General features: G+C 39.7%; 1 long non-coding RNA gene across 1 annotated transcript in view; it reads right to left on the bottom strand.

Moving 5' to 3' along the window:
* Nucleotides 1–7,005: 7,005 nt before the first annotated feature.
* The window catches only part of LOC138751814 (uncharacterized), a 66,741-nt gene continuing 50,178 nt past the window's right edge, over nucleotides 7,006–23,568 (bottom strand). The window contains exon 3 of the long non-coding RNA XR_011350202.1: nucleotides 7,006–7,260. This is a non-coding gene — a long non-coding RNA (uncharacterized lncRNA). The remainder of the gene's footprint in view (nucleotides 7,261–23,568) is intronic.

The raw sequence follows: 23,568 nt of genomic DNA, 5'->3' as shown, positions 1-23,568 counted from the left end.
GTTGCCGGCGCTAACCACTACACTATCCGTTCCACCCCTAAGAGATGTCAAAGTTGGGTTTCTTGTCACATTAAAATGATGAATGCCTACTCATCATAGATCTTTGTGTTAGAAGCTCAGTTCTTAAAATGTGAAGGATCCTGTGGCCAACGACTTCAACGATAATCTTCAAAATTGCCATTTTATCTTCTTGATCGATTTTGAATGCTGTAAGGCCTGGTCAGAGTAGATGTGGCAAGAATGGCCCCATGGTAGGGCATAACATCAGGATAAAAGGGTCTCAATTTAGAACAGAGATGCAGAAAAATGTCTTTAGTCAGAGGGTCGTGAACCTGTGGATCTTGTTGCCACAGGCAGCTGCGGAAGTGAGATTGTTGGATGTATTTAAGGCAGAGATTGACAGATATTTGAGTAGTCAGGGCATTAAAGGTTACAGGAAGTAGGCCGGGGAATGGGACTGTGTGGATGGATGGATGGATCAGCCCATGATTAGAATGATGGAGCAGACTCAATGGGCCACGGGGCTACTTCTGCTCTTACATCTGATGATCTTGTACAATGAGGAGCATCAAAAACAAAACAGAGTAATAGAGAGGTTTCTGTCACAAACCTATCACTGGGATTAAAATATTAAATAAAAATTAGATTCAACCTGATCATACAAACATGAAAATGAATTGGTAGGTCATCAAAGACTCTTGCAAATTTCTTTAGGTGGAGAACATTCTGACTGGTTACATCACTGTGAGATATGGAAGTAGCAATGCACAAGACAGGAATAAGTTACAGACAGTCGTAAACTCAGCCAACGCCATCATGGGAATTAGTCTTCACTCCATTCAGAACATCTTTAAGAGGCGATACATCAAGAAAGCAGCATCTATCATCAAGACCCCTCACCACACAGGCCATGCCCTTTTCATCAAGGCAGGAGCCTGAGTTTGCACGCTCAATTCATCCAGCATCAGTTTCCTGAACAGACAATAAACCTTTGGATATTTTTTCTCGTTTTACACTAGCTTATTTTTTTAAAACCTTGTTTTTATGGAATTGTGATCTGTAGTAATTCTTCACATTTCATGACCTGATTCTGTTTCTGAATAAGCAGGAAAAAGGAGGATGAATTCTTGGGATTTTAAAAAGATCAGTAATCAAGAGATTCACTTCACTGTAAGGTAGAATATTCAATCAATGAAAATGCATTGAATTAAATAGTATCAATCCAGAACTAGAAATTTTGCTCACTAATATAAGCAAGCTGGTGATATTGTAGACTGGGTTCCAACTCATAGAGCAAAGGAACTGCTCAGGTATAGAATTAGAATGCAGTCTGAATCTGACCTGATCAGAACTGACAAGACCCCAAATTCAGTGGTTAGGCTCATTCCTGGAAAGAGAACAATGTCACATCACCAGTGGCTAAAGAAATTTGAATTCATGTTTGGAGTTTAGAAGAAAACGCTGTGATCTTGCTGAAACATGCAAGTTAGGGTTTACAATAGGTAAGATGTTTAGATGTTTCCAATATTACAAGATTAGAGGATGGTTACTTAAAACTGTGTCGGGACTTGATATTTACATGAGTATCTGGAATTGTCAACACGAGAATGGTGGAACCTACGCCTTTGTGGGTATTAAAAGAAGATGATGAGAATCAATTTGAAAGATCAGAGATTTAAAGGCTATTGGTGCAGAAAAGGAGGTGAGGTCTGAGGAAAAAAAAAATCAAACATGATCATTTACAAAGGTGAGGAAGGCCTACTTCTGCTCCTATTTTATTATACTTTTATATAATCCAAACATGACCTGACCACAGCCAATCCAAATATTACCAGACCAGGCCACAGCCAAACCAAATGTTAGCAGATCAGGCCGCAGCTAATCCAAATGTTACCAGACCAGGCTGCAGCCAATCCAAATGTTACCAGATCAGGCCACAGCCAATCCAAATGAAAAGTAAACCCAACCAAACCCTGGTCAATGCAAACCAAAGGTGAGCACAGCCATTGAAAACCTGAATTGCCCACAGCCAATCCAACTGAAGACAGGAAGCAGGAAAATGTCAGAGTGAATCTCACTCCAAAACTGGTGCTCCACATTGGAAAATGGTGTGGTGAATGTTCCTGAGGAGTCCAGCCAAATAGTGGCACTCATGGCTCACCCAAACAATGAAAATGGAACAGGAATGCTATCATTTTTGGGGGTCTCAATGGTGAGGGGAATACACAGGTGCTTCTGCAGCCACAGATGTGACTCCAATTTGATGGGACAGCTTTTTCCCCTCTGCCATCAGATTTCTGAACAATGAACCACAGACTCTTTTATTTTTGTATTAATTTCTTTATTTTTCAATGTAACTTTATGGCAATATTTGCCAATGTAACTTTATGGCAATATTTGCCAATGTAACTTTATGGCAATATTTGCCAATGTAACTTTATGGCAATATTTGCCAATGTAACTTTATGGCAATATTTGCCAATGTAACTTTATGGCAATATTTGCCAATGTAACTTTATGGCAATATTTGCCAATGTAACTTTATGGCAATATTTGCCAATGTAACTTTATGGCAATATTTGCCAATGTAACTTTATGGCAATATTTGCCAATGTAACTTTATGGCAATATTTGCCAATGTAACTTTATGGCAATATTTGCCAATGTAACTTTATGGCAATATTTGCCAATGTAACTTTATGGCAATATTTGCCAATGTAACTTTATGGCAATATTTGCCAATGTAACTTTATGGCAATATTTGCCAATGTAACTTTATGGCAATATTTGCCAATGTAACTTTATGGCAATATTTGCCAATGTAACTTTATGGCAATATTTGCCAATGTAACTTTATGGCAATATTTGCCAATGTAACTTTATGGCAATATTTGCCCTGTGACGCTGCTGCAAAACAATGAAATTTCATGACAATAAATTCTGATTCTGATTCTGCTTGTATCATTTCAACTTCAGATGTTCTCTTTATGGTTCTGGTGTGAAGAATAGCAAGAGAAATTTTTGTTCTTTCTGCAAATTATTGTATGAGGCTGAACATATCAGACATTGATGGGTCGAGTTAAGGAGCTTGATAGAAAAGCAGCAATACTCCCCAAGGTCTGCATGCAAGTGTTATCCTGGATGATGTAACATGAGGCAGTATAGCACTGGAAGGGAGCCTTTGACTTACTACGACTGCACCAAACCTGGTGACCAAACTGAATCGCATCACTTTTGCTTGCGTGTGATACATATCCCTCCATTCCCTGATTAATTATCCATCTAGAAATCTCTTAAATCCCACTATAATTTCTTCCTTGGGCAGCCCATTCCAAGCATCTACCACTCTCTGCACATTTCCTCCAAACTATCCCCCTTCCCTTCACTTTGAACACATCTACTAAAGTATTTGATACAAAAAGATTCTGTCTACCCTACCCCGTCTGCCCAGCGGATTATCAGTACCCAATGACCCACTATTGAGAACATCGATCAGAAACGCAAAAAGCATTATCAAGGATGCATCTCACCCTAGTGATGGACTTCTCATTCTCCTTCCATCTGGTAGGTGACACAGGAGCCTCCTCTCCAAAACCAACTGGCTTGGGTAGAGCTTCTTTCCTGAGGCTGTTACCCTGCCGAAACTTACCTCACAGCACTGAGCAGCATTGGACCCATATTGTGCTGTCAGTATTTTTATACTTGTTTGCAGGAGCTCTTGCTTTTATACAATACTTCTGGTTAGATGCTCATTGCATTTCATTGGCTTTGTATCTGTACTTAGCTAATGACAATAAAGTCAAATCTATTTATCCATACCACTCATAATTTTATAAACATGTTAGTTTTCCCCTCAGCCTCCAATGCTCCAGAGAAAACAACCCAAGTTTGTCCAACAGCTCCCCATAGCTCATATGCTCTAATCCAGAACACATCCTGGTAAATCTCTTCTGTACCCTTTCCAAAGCCTCCACATATAATGGGACAACCAAAAGTGCACACAATTCTCCAAACGAATAGTATTAATTCTTCACTCTTTATCGTGGGGGTGGGGGGGTGGGTTTAGGGGTTAAAAATAGTTTTTTTTAGTCTTAGTTTTTAGTTGTTAGGGGGAGATGCCAAGATTGGTATTGTATTAACTATGTTACTTTGTACTTGTATTACTTTATTTTGTACTTTTTCTGTACGTGAATTACTTACTTTCTTCATATGTTAAAATTAATAAATAAAGTTTCAAAAAAAAACACAGTTCTCCAAACACATTGCTGCTACTGCCGAAACTACAGCATAGATTTATTTATGACGTTTCCAAGGCCCAACACATTTTGTTTTGAGGAGATGAGTGAGGGGGGAAAAAAAATGGTGTTCTTATGTTGGTTTCACCAAGGTTCATGTTCAAAGTATGAATGATCTTGTAATTTACATCATTGATGCTAGTTAGTGATATTAATAAAAAATGGAATTTTAATGCAAAAAAAGTGAAGGATCGGACACCACTGAATGAGGTTATTTGATGAGGGCACTTGAACCAGTTCTTTGAAAGGACAAACCAGTGAGACCCTCTCCCCTTTTCTCCATGACTCTTATCCTTGTTTAATTTCCCTTTAAAATGTCTAAATTTGCTTCCACTGCGCTTCTCTGCAGTCAGTTCCAGACTGTAGAAATTTCCCACAATAAACAAAACTCTTCATCCTTTCTGATTCTTTTGTTAATTACCTTAAATGATACAGAAAGTTTAAAAAAGTTTTACTTTGAACAGCTGAAAGAATCTGTAAACTAAGAGTGTGCCCACTGAATCAAATTCATATGTGAATACCAGCAAAATCCAACTAGGCTACTTTTTTTTGGAAATAGCTAAGGTTGAAATGGTGGTTGACAGAGGCACAGTGTCATGATGATAGTTTCACTACATCTATTCTGCCCATGAAATTCCCTGCACGTCCAAAGTTCTTTATGCATATCACAAGTACATCTACCAAATAGAACACAAAATACTGCATCTGATGTGTCGCTATATTTTATTTCGGCTAAGTACTTTTCATGAACGGATGCAAACTACGTTGCACAAAAGTAGATCACTGTGTCAATGATAAATTGTTTTCAGCAAAAAAAAATCACTCAAGTACATTTCACAAAATGTTAAGTATAATTTTATCCCCCCAAGATGTGGATTTTCCCCAATCAGAATCTCCACCAAGTTGAACTTGCTTTAGGAAGTTATAGATATTTACAGAACTATGATCACAAAAGATACTGAATGTCCAATTAAACCCTTAAAAGTCTGGGAATGATCTCTTTATTAGACACATTCCAGTTAAACTATTCCTATTCCACTCAAACTTTGTGATTTTGCAAAAGATTTGGTTTGAGACTGTTCTCATCAATCCATCTTTCACTCAAGTAAGAAAACTCCTGGCAACAAGATACTTATCCAGCAAGCAAGTTGACAAGTATAAAATATATCCAACATTACCAGTCTTGAAGGAGTTAAGAAGATTCCAACCTGGCAACAGCTTGTTCAGACTAAATCCCCTCATGGAAGGTTTTGTTGAACCGAATAAATTCAATTTTAAAATCCTTCCTTGATCTAAGCTTGCTTAAGTTCTCACTGGGGCTCAAGGACCCTGGGGTCAAGGTCAATAAACAAAGAAAAGAAAATCTGTCACTTTCCCATATTTCTTTGCAGTGCACAAGAAACATTTGTATCTTAATAAAAATCCATATTTTCTATGACCCTGCCAATAACTTTTCAGTTTCTTCTTTGCTCAATCCCTTTTGAATATCAAGTACCAAGGGACCAGATTTATCAAAGGCGAAGTAATAATTTTGCCTGTAAGACTGCGGGGATAATAATGACTTAATACTAGTGCCATGTCAACTCGGTACTGGGGTTGGAACTAGCTCTGTTTGACCACACTGGGTTCTTTGTGGCAACTAGTTCTATGCATCCGTTGCCAATAACAGGCCTCACAACAACTGCAGATTCTAATTACTTATACATGACTTGCTAGAAGTCTATTATACGTGACATTAGGTCCATTTTCTGAGGGTCTCTGCTCAATACATCCTATCTTAAGTTGTCTTTCATGACCATGCTGTGCCCCTCAAACAAATCAAGCACTTTCAGAAAGAGAAGGGGGAAAAATTGTCAATATGTAGGTGGTGGACACAGTCTCGATTGTTACCTTTTTAAGAAGTGTCAGAAAGAAACAATTATTGATGAACAATATGATGAAAATCCACCAGCTAACCCAAGAAATCACATTTCACTGGGAGTTACAGAATAATTACACATATGTTTGGATCAGAAGTATTCAATGAGGCTAACAATATTTTCAGGATTTAAGATGTTGATGTTGTGCCTGTCTCCAAGAAACCAGGATAATTCGGACATTCAAATGCAAAACCGCACCATTTGGAGAGTGTAATGCAGTCTGTTCTGGTCAGTATTACAAATTCTGGAAAGGAAGCCTTCGCCCAGACATTAGACACTTAATACTTAAATCTGTTTCTAAATGTAAAGCAGCACACAAAAGCGTGCTGTATAGATGAAATGTGTCTCTACTGGTGTAAAAATAATTACAACAGATATGCCTGCCGCAAAGAATTGATAAGCCTCTCTGCTGACTGACACATTCAACGCAAGCCATTAAAAGCACATTTCAATCCCCCTCCCTGCTCTCCGCATTCAATTATTGAGCTCACTACCAAGTCATCATAATGGGAGTTTTTGAAGTGGGTGGATCCTGACCAAATCATTGCACGTCAGAAGAATATTGGCAAAACAATTTCCAACTTCTTGCCGAATGTTGGATGTATTAGTTCCCTGCAAGCATTCAACAATAAAATCAAGCTCAACATCCACTTTTATCTTTGAATCTTACATCTTTTGCTGAACTCTGATAGTTGCTGTGGAATGATTGAAGGGTCACAGAACAGATCTTATTTCAAATAATATAGAACTAAAATTAAAAGTAAAGAAAAGTAATCACGGAACTATGCTCCTTTAAAATACAAAGACCAAAAATTGTTTTGGTTGGAATTTATTTGTCTGGCTTTCCATTTAAATTCTCAGTTGTGATTTTTCTTTGACCCGAAGTGATCTTTAAATTCATCTGTTGACTGGATTGATGAGCTCACTGTCATTTGGCACAGTGCTCTTCAAATTCATAGTTCCTGCCAAGATACGACATTCCTGTTTGCATGATCGTGAACCTTTCCAGAATTTGGAGGGTGAGAGCAATGTGGACAATGCAGCTCCTGAAAAAAAGTAGGGTGGTTAAATTACAGGAAACTGGGCTTGTAGCTTGCAATGATCTGGTTAAGTTCAGGCCAGGTGAGCAAATCTGGGATGAAACTCAGAATTCAGTACATTACTAACTTGTAAGAATGCACTGATGTCTGGGAACTTGAAGAGATGGATGCTGCGAAAAGATTTCATCGATGTAAATCAAATGCATTTATCCATGCTGGAACAATTAAAAGAAATAAATATAACCATTTCTGGAAGAAAAATACTTCTGTAAGAAGTTTGTACATTCTCCTCATGTTTGCATGGGTTTCCTCCCACCCTTCAAAATGTACCAGGATTGCAGGTCAATTGGGTGGCATGGGTTCATGGGTTAGAAGGCCCCATGGGGAGCAGGTACAAACTCCTTACAGACAACGCTATATTTAAACCAGGGTCGCTGCATGTCTAAATTAAATTAAAAATTAAAATAAATTGCTGGATTTCCAGATCATAGTCTTATTTCATTGAAATTCCAAAGCTATTTTCAAACATTGTTTCAACTACCTTTTGATGACATCATGTTCCAGCAACCAAACCAATCTGAATGACATTGCATCTCTACAATAATACAATGCCTCACTGTTCTTCAGAAAAGTATTCATCAATATGATTTTATACCAAGTCACAGAAGGAGATGTTCGACCAAAACCATGAGGTGCATTTTAAAGGGCATCCAAAGTTCAGGTTTATTGTCAGAGTACATGCATCATACAGCCCTGAGATTCTTTTACCTGAAGATGAAGAAGAATTGCCACTTATTGGCAGTGCAAATAACTGTTCTCAAGAAAATATATACACATGTAAAAAAAAATGTAAGCAAATTGACTATGCAATACAGAGAGAAAATAAAATTAACGTTTGGTGAGATGCGGCTGGGATGAAGACTGGAACTGACTCTCCCTGTGAAACTCACCGTGGGTGTTCACAGGATTAGAAGGAGCCAAACATTAGACTGCAAGAAATAATGTATGGTTATCAAAACAAACTGCATTCAAAACAATAGTTATTTTAATTCGAGATGTTCTTTATATTTTAAATTGAGACGCACAGCTCAATAACGGACCCTTTCGGCCAACGAATCCACGCCGCCCAAATACACCAATCAACCTACAACCTCCATGCGTTTTGTGAAGGATGAGAGGAAACCGGAGCACAGAGGAAACCCACGCCGACACGGGGAGAAGGTACAAACTCATTACAAGCAGCACCGTATTGGAACCTGGGTCGCTGGTGCTGTAATAGTGTTGCGGGAACTGCTACGCTAACCATGCCGCCCTTTTCATGAACATCCAAACAAGACTGATGTAAGAGAAAACTCTTCTGACAATCACAACCTTCACTTTGGAGAGAGGGAGAATTCCCCAATTGCACACTATAGCTAGTGTCATACCAAGTTCATTTTAAACTTTTATTATCTTATATATTCAGTACTTTCTATATCCAAAGAGGCAGCACATTTATTTTTTTTATCCTCTATTTAACCAGAGCCATTCTATGTTGCGAATTACAAATAATTGCTTGTGTTTAAGTATATACTAGCTTCAAATCCATGATTTCAGCACCAAGGAAACCAATGACCTTTAAAATGCCAGTGCAAATTGCAATTTTATGTACTCAAAGATATTGTTATGTGTCAAAGACCATGATATGTTTGTGTGATACACTAGATTTCATGGATTCAAAGGACGAGGGGCATCATGTCATGTCTATTATTCTGCTGTTGAGGGCATTGTTACAGGATGGTCACTTTTGAATGAAGTGCCTGCAAATTGAAGGTTCAACATCTTGTGTAAATAATGGTTTCCTTGGTTGGAAAACAAGATATGAAAGTATTGGATATTAACAATATAAATGTCTATAAATAGAAAATGATATCAACTTTCGGCCACTCCCTAACAATTTTAATGCATTAATTTAAACATCGACATAATCAACCCTTAAACACCTGAAATAGGAGTGAATGAGGTGGATTGGTGTTGAGAGTGGTTTACTCATACATCCAAGTTACGTGCTGGTGTTCTGGAAACAGAAAGGGACAGGCAGGTGCTGCTCCACTCTTTTAATGGGACTGGCAAGTTCTCATCAAGGCAAGTGATTGTTATCCCTTTTATTAGTTGAGACCTTCAGCCTTGCAACCTCATTCTTTCCTTTCTCCCCACTCCCAACCCTGCCACTTTCACGCATCTCTTCCATCTCATCTTTTCACTGTGGCTCTCCATTTTCCAGTAAATTTCCAGGTCACTGTGTTCCTCCAGTTCAGACAAGCCAGAAGTAAAATCTCTCTCCCCTAATACTGCTCCCAGATGTTTACAGGATGAGTGGGTGAAAAGGTTCATATTGCCAGCATGATATCATTTTAGTTCTTTCTTCCTCCTATGGGGTTATCAGTCAGAGGCCCTCGTCCCTCGGAGTCTGAGCTGACCATAAACATCCATCCCATTTTTACATTTTTCTTATTCCCATCTAATCACCAGGAGAGTGTGCAAACTCCACACAGACAGCACCAGAGGTCACTGAAGTTGGAGACCAGCAGCTCTACTTACTCTATCTTTGTTATTGCTGTGGAAAAAGGTTCCACATTTCTGTGCAAAGAGCTTCAATCCAAATTCCCAAAACTTATCACTGATGATCTTATATTGACAACTTTGAATTCTTGACTTCTTCACAAAGTAAATCATGGCTTCCAGATCGAATTTCCTATTTTTATTACACATTTGCACTCTGAACAGTAAGATAACTATGATTTTATTTGGCACAGCCCAAGAATTAAGATAACTTGATTGTAAGATTGCATGCTCCAAGAGGTGAACAAATATGGTCCATTCTAACACTTTTTAGTCAATTACACTGAGATTGTCAAGAGAAATTAGATGCTTCATCATCTGAAGTCTGAGCTATTTTGCATATTGTCCAACAGATGTAAATGTGAAATAAGTACATATTTTGTAAAATTGAGCTCATGGAAGAGAAAAAGAATGAGGTTAACAATTCTTTGTGATGCTTTCTGCTATTCACTGTTAATTTTGTGTCAATATGTTGTGATTCATTAAATTTGAAGACACACTTCGCAATTTAGAGCAAACTAACCAACCAAAATGCACCGATTTCTCTCCATTTTGTTACATTTTGAAGTTGTTAATTTTAAGAACTGTGGTGATACACCACTAGCCTACTGCAGGGGGCGATCTCTGTACCTGCAGGAAGATCACTGAAGGACAGACCACACCTGGCCGGCTGTCAATCAACCGCCCGGGATATGATCCTGAGCCAGCCCGAGCCAGTCACTCAGGAGCCACCAGTACAGCTACCACTGTAACAGAGACCTTTAACTGAATAAAGCCTGTTGTACAGCCTTTCTCGAGTTTTGTGTCTGCTTACTGCTGCAGCAGTCCATCACTAGAACATAGAACATTACATTACAGGCCCTTTGGCCCACAATGTTGTACTGACCTATATAAACTTACTCAACAATCTAAACCATCCCTACCTCTCATGCAAAACACTCAATTTTTCTCTCATCCATGTTACTGTGTCAGAGTTTTTCTAAATGTCCCCATTGTACCAGTCTGCACCACCACCCCTGGCAATGTGGAAAAAATATACCCCTGACGTCTCCCTTAAACTTTCCTCTCCTCACCTTATACCTGTAAAAGTGTCCCCTGCCATTTGCTCCTATTGTCCTGGGGAAAAGATTCAGGCTCTCCACCTTTTCTTTGCCTCTCATAATCTTGTAGACCTCTAATAAGTCACCTCTTACCCTTCCTCACTCCAAGGAGAAAAGCCCTAGCTCTGTTAACCTTCCCTCATAAGGCACGTTTTCCAATCCAGGCAACAACCTGGTAGATCTCCTCTGTACCCTCTCCAAAGTTTCCACATCATTCCTGTAATGCATGGTAAAAGTATAGCAAGTTTGTATTTGATCTTTCTTCTTTTTTCTTTGGCTTGGCTTCGCGGATGAAGATTTATGGAGGGGTATGTCCACATGTGCTGCAGGCTCGTTGGTGACTGACAAGTCCAATGCGGGACAAGCAGGCACGGTTGCAGTGGTTGCAAGGGAAAATTGGTTGGTTGGGGTTAGGTGTTGGGTTTTTCCTCCTTTGTCTTTTGTCAGTGAGGTGGGCTCTGCGGTCTTCTTCAAAGGAGGTTGCTGCCCGCCGAACTGTGAGGAACCAAGATGCATGGTTGGAGGCGATATCAGCCCACTGGCGGTGGTCACTGTGGCAGGCACCAAGAGATTTCTTTAAGCAGTCCTTGTACCTCTTCTTTGGTGCACCTCTGTCTCAGTGGCCAGTGGAGAGCTCGCCATATAACACGATCTTGGGAAGGTGATGGTCCTCCATTCTGGAGACATGACCCACCCAGCGCAGCTGGATCTTCAGCAGCGTGGATTCGATGCTTGCGGACTCTGCCAGCTCGAGTACTTCGATGTTGGAGATGAAGTCACCAACTGTGTGACTTTTGTATTTGATCAATATTTCACAATCAGCACAAATATTGCTGTCTTTAAATTCTCTCAGATAAAAAGATATGAAATTCTGGAATTAAGGCACGCAATGACAAGCAGTTCCCACTCAAAGTTTTCCATCGCACTTGGCTTTTCCAATGCAACTGATACTGTAAAACTCACCAATTTATCATGTGAGCAATATGTTTCCCCTTTTTTTTAAAGCAGAGGGCATTATTCATGAAACCTTCAGCCATGAAATTCCTCATTGTCAATGCTTAGATGTGGAAATGTCAAGCATTCATGAAAACTAAAGGCATGAAAAATTGATAAAATTACAGTCCGTTCATGGAGTCAAAAGAGGGGGGAACAAAACAAATTGGTTTTTAGTCTGCATCTGTGAGCATTCTGGTGGCAGTTTTCAGCAGGTGAAATTCTTCACTGGAGGACTGGCAAAGGAATAAAGCACAGTGACCCCAGGGAGAATTTCAATGAGAGGAGTCAAGATTTCAACAGCACTGGAGCTAGACAGAAGCCACATGTTGTAAAATGACATTCAAACAGGGTGCGTTAAAAAATGTGGTATTCCACATCTTTACTTTTCTTCGCAAACATTAACAAGTATGCTTAAACACACACAGTTAGTCACTGGCTAATTACAGTCTTCCAGCTTTTAGGATACGGTATGCTCACATTTATGTGTCCCAGTTCATTCAAAGAAATTTGAGCAGAGCAGTAAATGGGAAATCAACTTCAGCCAATCCAAAAGGCACCTATTAACTAACTTAGCAGAATGAAATGAGTTTTTAAAAAACTGCAGTGAATTAAATTCGAAAGGATTGGACCATTCAAACAAGATTACGTACCAGCTTTAACTCTTAAAGGGTTGAACTGTAGCAGTTCCTTTCGCAAGTTTTAAAAGTGATCACTTGGTTATGAGGTAATGTTCAAACTGAGGGATATAATCAAAGAAAGGGGTGACAATTGGCATCTACATTCTTTATTTAGTAGAAGGAAGGGTGATCTTAGCAAGAAAAATGATCTGAAGGAGGCATGGCAGATGTCGGGATGCTTTCACCAGTGGGAGCGTTTTGAATGTGGGGATTTATTTACCAGAGGCAGTCACTTATAACTGAGGTGTACAGGAATTTCTTCAAGTGGTCCTGGGTAAATATCTGAAATTCTTTATCCCAAAAGGTTATGGAGGCTGGATCATTAAAAGTATTTAAAGGGAAAGTAGATAATTATTTGCAAGATCTGGAAATTGAAGGCGATGTAGAACAGGGTCAGGAGAGGAGTTGAGGTCGAGGTCAGAATCATTGTTATCATTTTAAATGGCAGGGTAGACCGAAGAGGCTGTAGGGTCTCCAAGTACACCTTTCTGTAAGATTTAGAGATACAGCACAATAATAGACTGGTATAGGCCACGAACCTGTGCTGCCCAGATACACCAATTAACCTATGAACCCCACGTGTGTTTGAAGGGTGGAGTAAACCCAAGCAGACACAAGGGGAACGCTCAAATTCCTTGCGGAATTCCAGACAGATTTCCTGGAGGTCCAAACTTCACTTTCAAAACTGCCTCCAGCCTCACCTCTAAGCGCAAGGAACCTGAACGACACACATTATGGTCATGCACAACCAAATTTTGCAAACGGGATCTTAAACCGGCATCGCACCCCGTCATATACCAATGCTGAGGACAAATGCTTGTTTCATACATCCACATGGGTGCCAACCTCTGCTAATTTATCATGTTCAGGAACATGTTAAGGATTACCAGGTTCAGTAACAGCTGCTCCCCCTCCACCATTCAGATTCCTCAACAACAAACTCAATCAGGGACTCATTTAAAGACTCTTACTTTTGCATTTTATTTTTCTTCCTCTCTGTATTGAACAGTTTGTTTACAGTTATTTGTTAACATGTGTACATGGTGTACAGTCTTTGTTTTATACTGTCCATGAGTGGTAATTCTGCCCTGCCTGCAGAAAAAGAATCTCAGGTTTGTATGTGATGCCAAGTATGTACTCGGGCAATAAATTTGAATCTCACATAGCACCGTTCTGCTGCAGGATGTGCATGTGAACACATCCCATAATACTGGACCCTAGGCCAGTCATTTGGTGGCTAATTCATTTGTGAACTGGAGAAATAGAAGAACTCATTTGATGGAATCTTAAGCAAACAATGAGAAGCTGGAGGAAATCTTCAATTCAGGCAGCGTCGATGGAGAAAAATAATCAGTCAACGTTTCAGGTTGGTTCCTTTCTCGACACTAGGATGGGGAAGGAGAGACATCAAACAATTTTTTTTAATGGGGGTGTTGTGCACCATGGCTGTGAAGGGGCCAAGAGGTAATAGGATACTGGACAAAAGAAGATAGGAGAGACCGGATAGGGTAGGAGACCCTATCTGAGTGGGGGATTTGTAAAGAAAAGCAAGTAAAAGACAGGTAGAAAGTGCAATGAATTTGAGTTGAAGTTGGAAAATTGAGTGTGGGTTTTTGGATTCTCAGATGGAATGTGATGCCTTGTTTCCTCAAAATCTATGCCTATTTATTTACAAAGATGCAAGCACACATGGACGTAGAAAATGTTTTCCCACTCCTACCTCAACACTCGCTCTCTCAATTTAGGCTTTATAGCTCCAGAAACAGAAAAACAAAATCCAACTTCTTGGCCTCTTCAACGGTAATCACTGCAGTTGGGTCACCTGATGGGCCCTCGGGGTTAATTAGAAAATCCCCATCAAGGGGCTTGGAGGCTGATATCAGCTGTCAAAATCCCACGTTTCCTTCATTCACCTCTTTCAAGTGCAAAATAACCTGTGCCTGAAAATGTGCGAGAATAAAAGGGCACGCTACCACTGTGGGCTTTTACTTGAGCCCATTCAGAGCAGAGGTATTATGAATACAGCAAAATCTCAAATGAAACTTTTAATCTGCACATTGCATTCAGGCAAGGAGAAAAAAAAGGGCTTCCTTTTTTACAATTTCCCCCCACAAATCTTTTGTGTGTCCGTAGTCCTAGAAGGCTCAGATTTGCTGTGACCCAGCAAGAGTTTATTACCACGGAAAGTCCCGCAACTAACCCTATTGTGCTCAGTTGCGGAAAAGCACCCCCCCACCAAAGCCACAAGCAAGCTATGCAAATAGGAGCTGAAAGCCTGCCATCAAAATTGCCAAGAGAATATTATTGCACTGAGTAAACTTTCCAAACTATTCCCTAATCTACTTAATTACTGCAGTGACAAGCAGCCCCCCCCCCCCACCCCGTTTCCCCTACCTCTAATCACCAGCAGATAAATTCTCTCGCAAGTTTTCCAGTTTGTATATGGTCACCACAGACTCTGCTATTGTGAACCGAAGTAAATAATTTGCAAACCCTCAGGAGAAAGGAATGAAAGTCCACTTTTTAAACAGATGATCAGTGTAGGTTTAATACTCTGAGCACAAAACAAAATTCCATATTGGAAAATAGCTCTACTCAGTTTTAGGAGTTCTTTTACAATTCCCCACCCCCCAATATAGTTTCTCTCCTTTCAGCTGAAAGGGGGAAGATTTCATGACTGACTGAAAATGAAAAACACTTAAAAGGTTGAGCTCTTCCCCTTCAAGTGAGTATTTCTGTTATTTGCACTCACTGCAGTTACACCTACATTGTATGCAAGAAGACAGAGACCATTCAGCGCTTCGGAAAAGCCATTCATTGACAGACAGCTGGAAAGGCCAGGCGTTCAGCTCCCCCTTCACTCATGGATGGGTTTTGTGCAAAGCCATCCTTGGAGGCTTTCCCTGTGTGGATTTTGACAGAGAGTAAGTGTACCCGCTGAATTCACTTGGAGAGAAAAAAAAACAACCAGATATTTTATCTGGTCTGCACTCCATTTTATTGCCATTTGAAACGGGAGGAAGATCCCATTGGGCCTCCTGTTTAGAATGAGACAACAGAGGGAGATGGACAAAGACAGTAGCCAATTGGTTTTACAGCCTTAATTTAGTATCAGTCCTGTCTAAGGGACTGGTGAATGAACTGCGCCATTCAAAGGAGATCTTTATAGAGTGGTCAGAGTTCAAAAGGTCCTGACTGAATGTTTGAGACCTTTCTGCCCCCGGACTTGGCCAATTGAGAACAGGAGCAAATGCCACAGAAGCAATGTGGCTGCTCCCTTCATGAAGGCTAAAAAGATGATCCAAAGCCTTTAACCTCATCTATCTTTCCTTGCTCCATGTTATATCTACACCTTCACCACCATTGTTCCTTTTATTTACCAGTGATTCTTGTTCAGAAAATTATCCTAAGAGGGCCATTTTTAAAAGTTTAGTACAATGAGCTTGTATAACTTCCCTTTCCTTCATTATCATATCCATCAACATCCATTTTATAGTTCAAAGTTTAGAACATGAAATTGAACATGGTAAACTCGAAATCATATTAAAAATTTCCAACGCTGGTATCTTTTTAAAGTTTAAGGAGTGAATCTCATTTTACTCTCAACAATGCTGTGTTCATCTGAGTTAAAGATATTTGACAGAAACTGTTTTTTATGCATTAAACTGCTTGTTAGAAAACTGCTTGTTTTATTTTAATAATTTCTCACCAAAGAGAGGCCATTAATTAAAATCTGGAAATTATTTGTCAATGCCATGTGATGCCTCTATTAAACTAGAACATACAAAACCTGCACATTAAATCAAATTTTTCCAGGATAAAGTAAAGAATATTCACCCATCAGCAGGATTTATTTCCTTGACTGAATACAGAGTAAACTCCCTTCATAGCCTGACTATCAATGTGTAGTACATGCTCAAGCAACTAACTGTGGTCACCTGTGGTGATTGGTTAACAAGCTTCGTAATTAACATTTTACGGTTGTCTGGTGATAAGCTGGTCAACATTCTGTCTGGTTAAGATGAATGGCAATCAGACTCCTCTGACCCAGGTGTACCCTTATATGATCCAAAATGGAAAGAGACTAGCAGGGATACAATGGAGCACAGACATCCCCTTTACCTGACAGCTCTGATGCAATCAAAACTAATCATCTTAAATAATTCTCAGAAATGGCAAACCACGAAGGAAAAAGCACCATTGTCTATTTGGATACTAAACTGAACTCTGCACATGGACATGAGGTCAAGACAGAAGCTGAAAACAAATGATTCAAAACAGTGGCTCTAAACTTTTTTTTCCACTAACAGACCACCTTTTTCTCACAGCAGACCACTATTAACAAACTGATAAGCCATCAAGGTGGAGAGAGGCTGGGATGTTGACAAGATGAACCCCCTTCCCAGACCATCCACAGGATTCTTGTTTTGTTTCATTGTCAAATTTAGAACCCTGATTTACAGATTTATTGCTTATAATATCAGTGATATTTATCTTCAGCCTGTTATGGCAGACCATCCATAACAAATCCATGGACTACAGGTTAAACACTGAGTTAGAAGATAGATACATTTCATTGTAAATTTGCATTTAACCAACCAGCATTTAGACTGGCAGAGTGGAGATGATTAGGCATATCCCTTGTCAATCAATCCTGCAGATAATGCTGCTGGAAATGACTGAGACTGATTTCATGCAAGTCATCTGGGTGCTCTCCAACTAGATAGCATTAACATAACTTCTCTGGTTTTCATTGGGCCCCTCCCATGACTCACTCTTTCCCTATTTCTCTGCCTCCTTTCCCCCTGTGATCCTCCCCACCCCCACCCCCCCACCACTGTTTTGTAGAGGTGCCTGCCTGCTCATGTCTTGATGAACACTGGAATGCTGTGGGAGCTGCTGAGTTTCTCCAGCAGTTTTGTGCATCAAACTACCTATTCAATGATTTCCCTCGAGTGCGTGAAAAAGGCTGCAGGCCATTCAAAAGGAACTGCAGATTCATCAAATCTGAAATAAAAACAGAAAAACCTGCAATATTCAATGTAAAAATTTACACGTGTCATTTTAAACCTTAGGAAGAGGAGAGAAATGTGAAAACACTCAGCATATCAGACAGAGTTAATGTTTTAGGTTGGAGTCCCACTACCAGAAATTCAAATGCTGCCTGACCTACTGAGTGTTTCTGGCCTTTTCTGTCGTCATTCCAAATAACATAAATGTGTCAGCCTAAATCAACTAGATGCTGCCATTCTCAACATGTAATATCGGCAAATATTACTCCTGTTCTCACCATTGTGGTGACAAAAATCCATCAATGAAATACAAGATGAAACAGGTGTGTATAAATACTAACCTCATTCTTGAGTTGATTCTGCAGTATGCATTCAGAAAATATTTACATTTTAGGGAAATAGTTTTGCTACATTTCAATGAAATTTATCATGAATTGATCATGGAAGAAAGAAAAGAAGGCTAAATGAATCCAATATCAATTGGTCAAGAAAGCAAGGTAAAGCCATATATTCCCATAGGTTTTCATATTGTATGAATCCATGGCTTTCGCAGCCTCAGGTTGATTCAATGTGTGTTACAGTCGATAAAATGCTTTTATAATACAGGAGACTCTGCATTTGTCCGCGGCATATTCCTGCATGCATACTGCTCAGGTGACCTTTAAATTCCCCAGTGATATTGCTTAAGAGCAAATGTTGCTGGAGGTGGCATCATTTCAAGATATTTTTCAGTTATCTTATACATTCACCCAAAGGGAGCAAAGAGCCTCAATTCAACACGTCATCTGAAGGATAACACACCTTGCACAGCATTGAGGTGAAGTCCTAGATATTTGTGCTTAGGTCTCTGGACTTTACAAAGAAATTGCTGGAAATTTGAGACTTCTGACACAGGCAAAGCTCCATACAGCTGATCAACTTTCTTGAGCAGTGCAACCTCCCAGGGAATCCATCTAAGGAATCTGCAGGTTTGCATGGGAATAGGTGGTGATTAAAAAAAAACAAAGAGATACAGCATGGTAACAGGTCTTTCCAGCCCACAAGCCCAGCTCCCCTGGTTAGGCAAATGGGACCAGTCCAGAAAACCCAGCATGGACAAAGGCCTGATTCATGTTGCATGACTCGATGACACCAGCAAATTTGTTAACTTCCACTCAAAGAAAGGTGCAGAAATTTGCACAAATACAAGCTATTGATCTTTCCCTGATTGAATTGTTCCCGACCGAAGCGGCATGGTTATTTTAGCAGATACAGCATCAGTGACGGAGGTTCGAATCTGGCACTGTCTGTAGAGAGTTTGTACATTCTCCCTATGTCTGCACGGGTTTCCACCATGCACTCTGGTTTCTTCCCACCATTCAAAATGCATACCGGGGTGTTGGTCAATTGGGTCTAATTCAGCAGCACCGGTTCAAGGTCCTGTTACTGTGCAATATGTCTAAGGAAAGGAAGCCTGACCAGCACCTCTAGGTTCAAGAACAGTTTCTTTCCAACAGCCATCAGCCTCTTGAACTTCTTGTTACATTAATCATAGACTGCTCCAACGCCATAAAAGATAGTCTGCTCTGCTGTTCCCTCTAAGCTGTGCACGCATGCACACACGTTTTGCAACCAGCACACAAAAGGAAATTAATGTGCAGACAAAAGGTTAGTGACCTAAAATAAGGTAATAATTCATAATTATACTTATTTGAAAATCATCTCTCAGCTCGCTGTTTCTGTTAACTAGTTCGTCGGTTAAACAAGTAGTTAATCATTCTTGTACATTAAAACATGCCAATACAGTTTTATTCACCATGAGCCAAAATTATCTTGAAACAATTTCCAGTTGACATTTGCACAAGCATTTAGCGCGCACAAATTTTTGTCACAGGGAAAAAACATTTTGCACAACGTAAGATTTTTGCGCACACTGAAGGCAACATTGGTCTGTCTGTGATCCTCCCCCTGCCCCCCTCTCCACCACTGTTTTGTTCAGGTACCTGCCTGCTCATACCCCGTTGAATGACCTTTTTTTCCCCACATTCAAAAACTATTAAAAATACTCTTTTAAATGCTTCTCAAATGAAAAAGAAACAGTACAATAACAATTATCCAAAATGGTTGGGACCGGGTCTATTTCAGATAAACAATATTTTTGGATAACTGGTCACTTTTAAAAATACCTGTAGCAATAGTAAATCACTTGTAACTGTGTTTAAACTGTGACTATTCTCTATTTTTCTTTTGTATTTATTGCCTTTTTCAAATTCAGTAAACTATTGGACTTTTTTTTTACAAAGTACTTGTTTGCCTGCAGCAAGTCAGAATTTCAGTTCATAGGCACATAATTTTATCATTAGTACAGTACAACTCCGATTATCCAAAATTGGATTATCCAAAATCCTCAGTTACCTGAGATTTTTTTTGGACCCGGAAGTGACGTCTGTTCAGCTCTGAAAATTTTTCTGCGTATTTGAAGATTTCAGAAAAATCAGAAATCCTCATTTATCCGAAAAAATACGAACCCAAAGTGACAATATTTCGTCTCTGCAAAACCTCAGATAAATGAAGATATCCGAAACAATCAGAATTTTTTTCAAAGCCAAACTAATGTCACAGGTTGAAGAAATGTTGGAATTTCAGAAAAACCTCTGAGTAGAATTTTGAGTTTCTAGTGTTGGATTTGTCTTTTTTTGGTGAGAATTAAACATTATTTTATGCTTTAAAAGCCTTCCCTTGTTGATTGTTGTTGTTTAAACACAGTTACAAGTGATTTACTATTGCTACAGGTGACCAGTTATCCAAAAATATTGTTTATCTGAAATAGACCCGGTCCCAACCATTTTGGATAATTGTACTGTTTCTTTTTCATTTGAGAAGCATTTAAAAGAGTATTTTTAATAGTTTTTGAATGTTTGCAAATAAGAGACAGGACTTAAATGGCTCTTGAAGTATATTTGTGGACAGCCCTTCTTGTGACAAGTGGAAGGCTTGATATTGCTAAAGATTTGCTGGCAGCCAGCTTACCAGAAGAGCATTGAAGGTTAGAGTGGGCTTCAATAAAAGATGACTGATGAGCTCAGACAGCTTGCTGATGAGCAGACAGTTACATCATTAGAAAAGGAAGATGTCACATAAATAAGGACAGGCAATGTTGGAAATAGCAGGTAGGGCATTGCCTGCAGTGAGAGAAATAGAATTAATATTTCTGGTTGATGACCTCAGTTCTATCACTGCCCTGAAGCCTTAACTCTTTTTTTCCCATCGGCTGCCTGATGCGCTGAGTACTTTCATATTTCCATCATTGGGAGTGACTTGCTTCATATTTCTGGTGTTTCACATTCCTCTTCTCCTCTATTTTCATTCATCTCCTTCATACATTTCATCTCCAAACAGATTGGCTGTGCTTAACAAGCCTTCATCACCCTTTATCAACCTGCACCAACGCCGCTTGTCCCATTCAATCTCTCTTGATGTCATGAGGAGATGTCCCCGTCCATCCCCTTCTATACAATCTAATGTGTGCTTGACTTTAAGAGACACTAAAACTTCAGAGACTGGAATCTGGATCAAAGGGTAAACTGCCAGAGGAACTCAGTGGGTTGACTGGCTTCAGAAGGAGAAAGTGATTGATATTTTCGGTTGGCACCCTTCATGTGACACCCTGTCTTGATGAAGAGTTCCAACCCAAAACATCAGCCATTCTTTTCCTCCCGCCAATGTTGCTCAGTCCACTGAATTTCCCCCAAAACTTTGTTTATTGCTGATTTCTAAATGTTTTCAATTCTGATGAAAAGTCTTTGCCCTATTTCTCTCTCCATGGATCCAGCCTGAACTGCTGAGTACTTTCAGTGTCTCTTTTTTTTTCTAAATTTCATATTTCCAGCATCTGTATTTTATTTTTGTATCCGAATGTAAATTGTCATGGTTGGTTGAGCAGCAACCCATTTGAGCTACAACATTATGTAATGAAAAGAAATGCTTCCAAAGAAATAAATGTGTACCATCCAACCATTGTCATTTTACTTCAAACATCTGACATTAAATTGTTCAACCTCATCCACTGCATTCACTGTGTGGTCTCTGTGATAGTACAGATCTATCACCAATGTATATAGTGTATATAGTTACAGTATCTAGACTGTGCTTACAGCGATTGGCTAAGAGCTAAGCCACGCCTACTGTTTGGGCCTTAAAGGGTTGTGTCCCTAGCCAGGTCAGATCATTCTGGAATGGTCGGCCCATTATGGACTGGTCGGCCACCTGTGAAGAGCTCCTGTCTTTTGCTAATAAAAGCCTTGGTTTGGATCAACAAGTCTTTGATTCTTTCGATGAGCTCTACAGTCTCCTCTACATCAGTGAGACCAAATGCAGATTAAGTGACCACTTGATCGGGCATCATCTCTCCGTCCACTGGCCTGAACTCCCAATTCACAGCCACTTTATTTCTCTTCACCATTCCCATGCAGATGTGTCTGTCATCAACTATCGCTTGGATGTCAAACGGAAACTTGAGGAACAAGATAATATACTCCTACTTGGTAACCTAGAACCCAATGTTACATTCTCTAAATTATGGTTGTCTTCACACAAACTATTTCCATATGTCCTTTACCTGCTTTCATTCTACTTTTCTCAGTCCCACTCTTTCCGAAGTGGTCTCTTCACCTTTGTCCAATATCTTATATCACTTTGACTCCACATGGCCCTCTTTCCCCCTTTTTATGCTTGATATCGCTCCTTCCCAGTTCAGGCTTGATAAAAAGCCCTGATTTTTTAAATAAAAACTACTTACCATTTCTTTCCATGATCCCTCTTGATCCATTGAGTCCCTCCAACTTTTCCTAACTTTCCTAACTCTAGAACATTACAGCACAGATACAGGCCATTTAGTCTTTCTAGTCTGTGCTGAATTATTATTCTGTCTAGTTCCACTTACCTGCACCCAGTTCATAGCTCTCCATACCCCTTCCATCCATGTACCTGTCCAAATTCTCTTAAATATTAAAATTGAGCCCACATTCACTACTCCCATGACCAACTCGTTCCACACTCCCACCACTCTCTGTGTGAAGAAGTTCCCTCCCATGTTTTCCCTAAACTTTTCCCCTTTCACCCTTAACCCATGTCCTCTGGTTTGTATCTCACCTACCCTCAATGGAAAAGCCTACCAACATTTACTTTGTCTATAAACCTCATAATTTTAAATACCTCTATCAAATCTCCCCTCATTCTTCAATGCTCCAGGAATAAAGTTAAGCTACTTAAACTTTTCCTGCAACTCAGATCCTGAGGTCCAGACAAATTCTAGTAAATCTTCTATGCACTCTTTCAATCATATTGATAAATTTCCTGTACCTGTCGTTAGTTAACCAAAACTGCACACAATACTCCAAATTTGGCCTCACCAATGTCTTCTACAACTTCACCCTAACATCCCAACTCCTATACTCAATATTTTGATTTATGAAGGCCAATGTGCCAAAAACTCTCTTTACAATCCTGTCTACTTGTGGCACCACTTTCAGGGAATTATGTATCTGTATTCCCATATCTCTCTATTCTACCGCACACCTCAGAGCCCTACCATTAACCATGTATGTCCTTTCCTGGTTTGTCATTCTAAAATGCAACACCCCACACTTGTCTTCATTAAGTTCCATCTGCCATTTTTCAGCCCATTTTTCCAGCTGGACCAGATCCCTCTGCAAGCTTTGAAAGCCTTCCTTGCAGTCCACAACGTCTCCAGTCTTTGTGTCACCTGCAAACTTGCTCATCCAATTTACTACATTATCATCCAGATCATTGATATAGACAACAAATAACAATGGTCCCAGCACCGATCCCTGAGGCACAGGCCTCCAGTCTAAGAAGCAATCATCCACTACCATTCTCAGGCTTCTCTCGCATAATCAGGAAAGTTTGATCACTGAGGTAAATTTGGTC

Source organism: Narcine bancroftii, chromosome 1, assembly GCF_036971445.1.
Source record: "Narcine bancroftii isolate sNarBan1 chromosome 1, sNarBan1.hap1, whole genome shotgun sequence".
Taxonomy (NCBI): domain Eukaryota; kingdom Metazoa; phylum Chordata; class Chondrichthyes; order Torpediniformes; family Narcinidae; genus Narcine; species Narcine bancroftii.
Note: the sequence above shows the minus strand (reverse complement) of the source record. Positions and strands in the feature narration are given on the sequence as shown.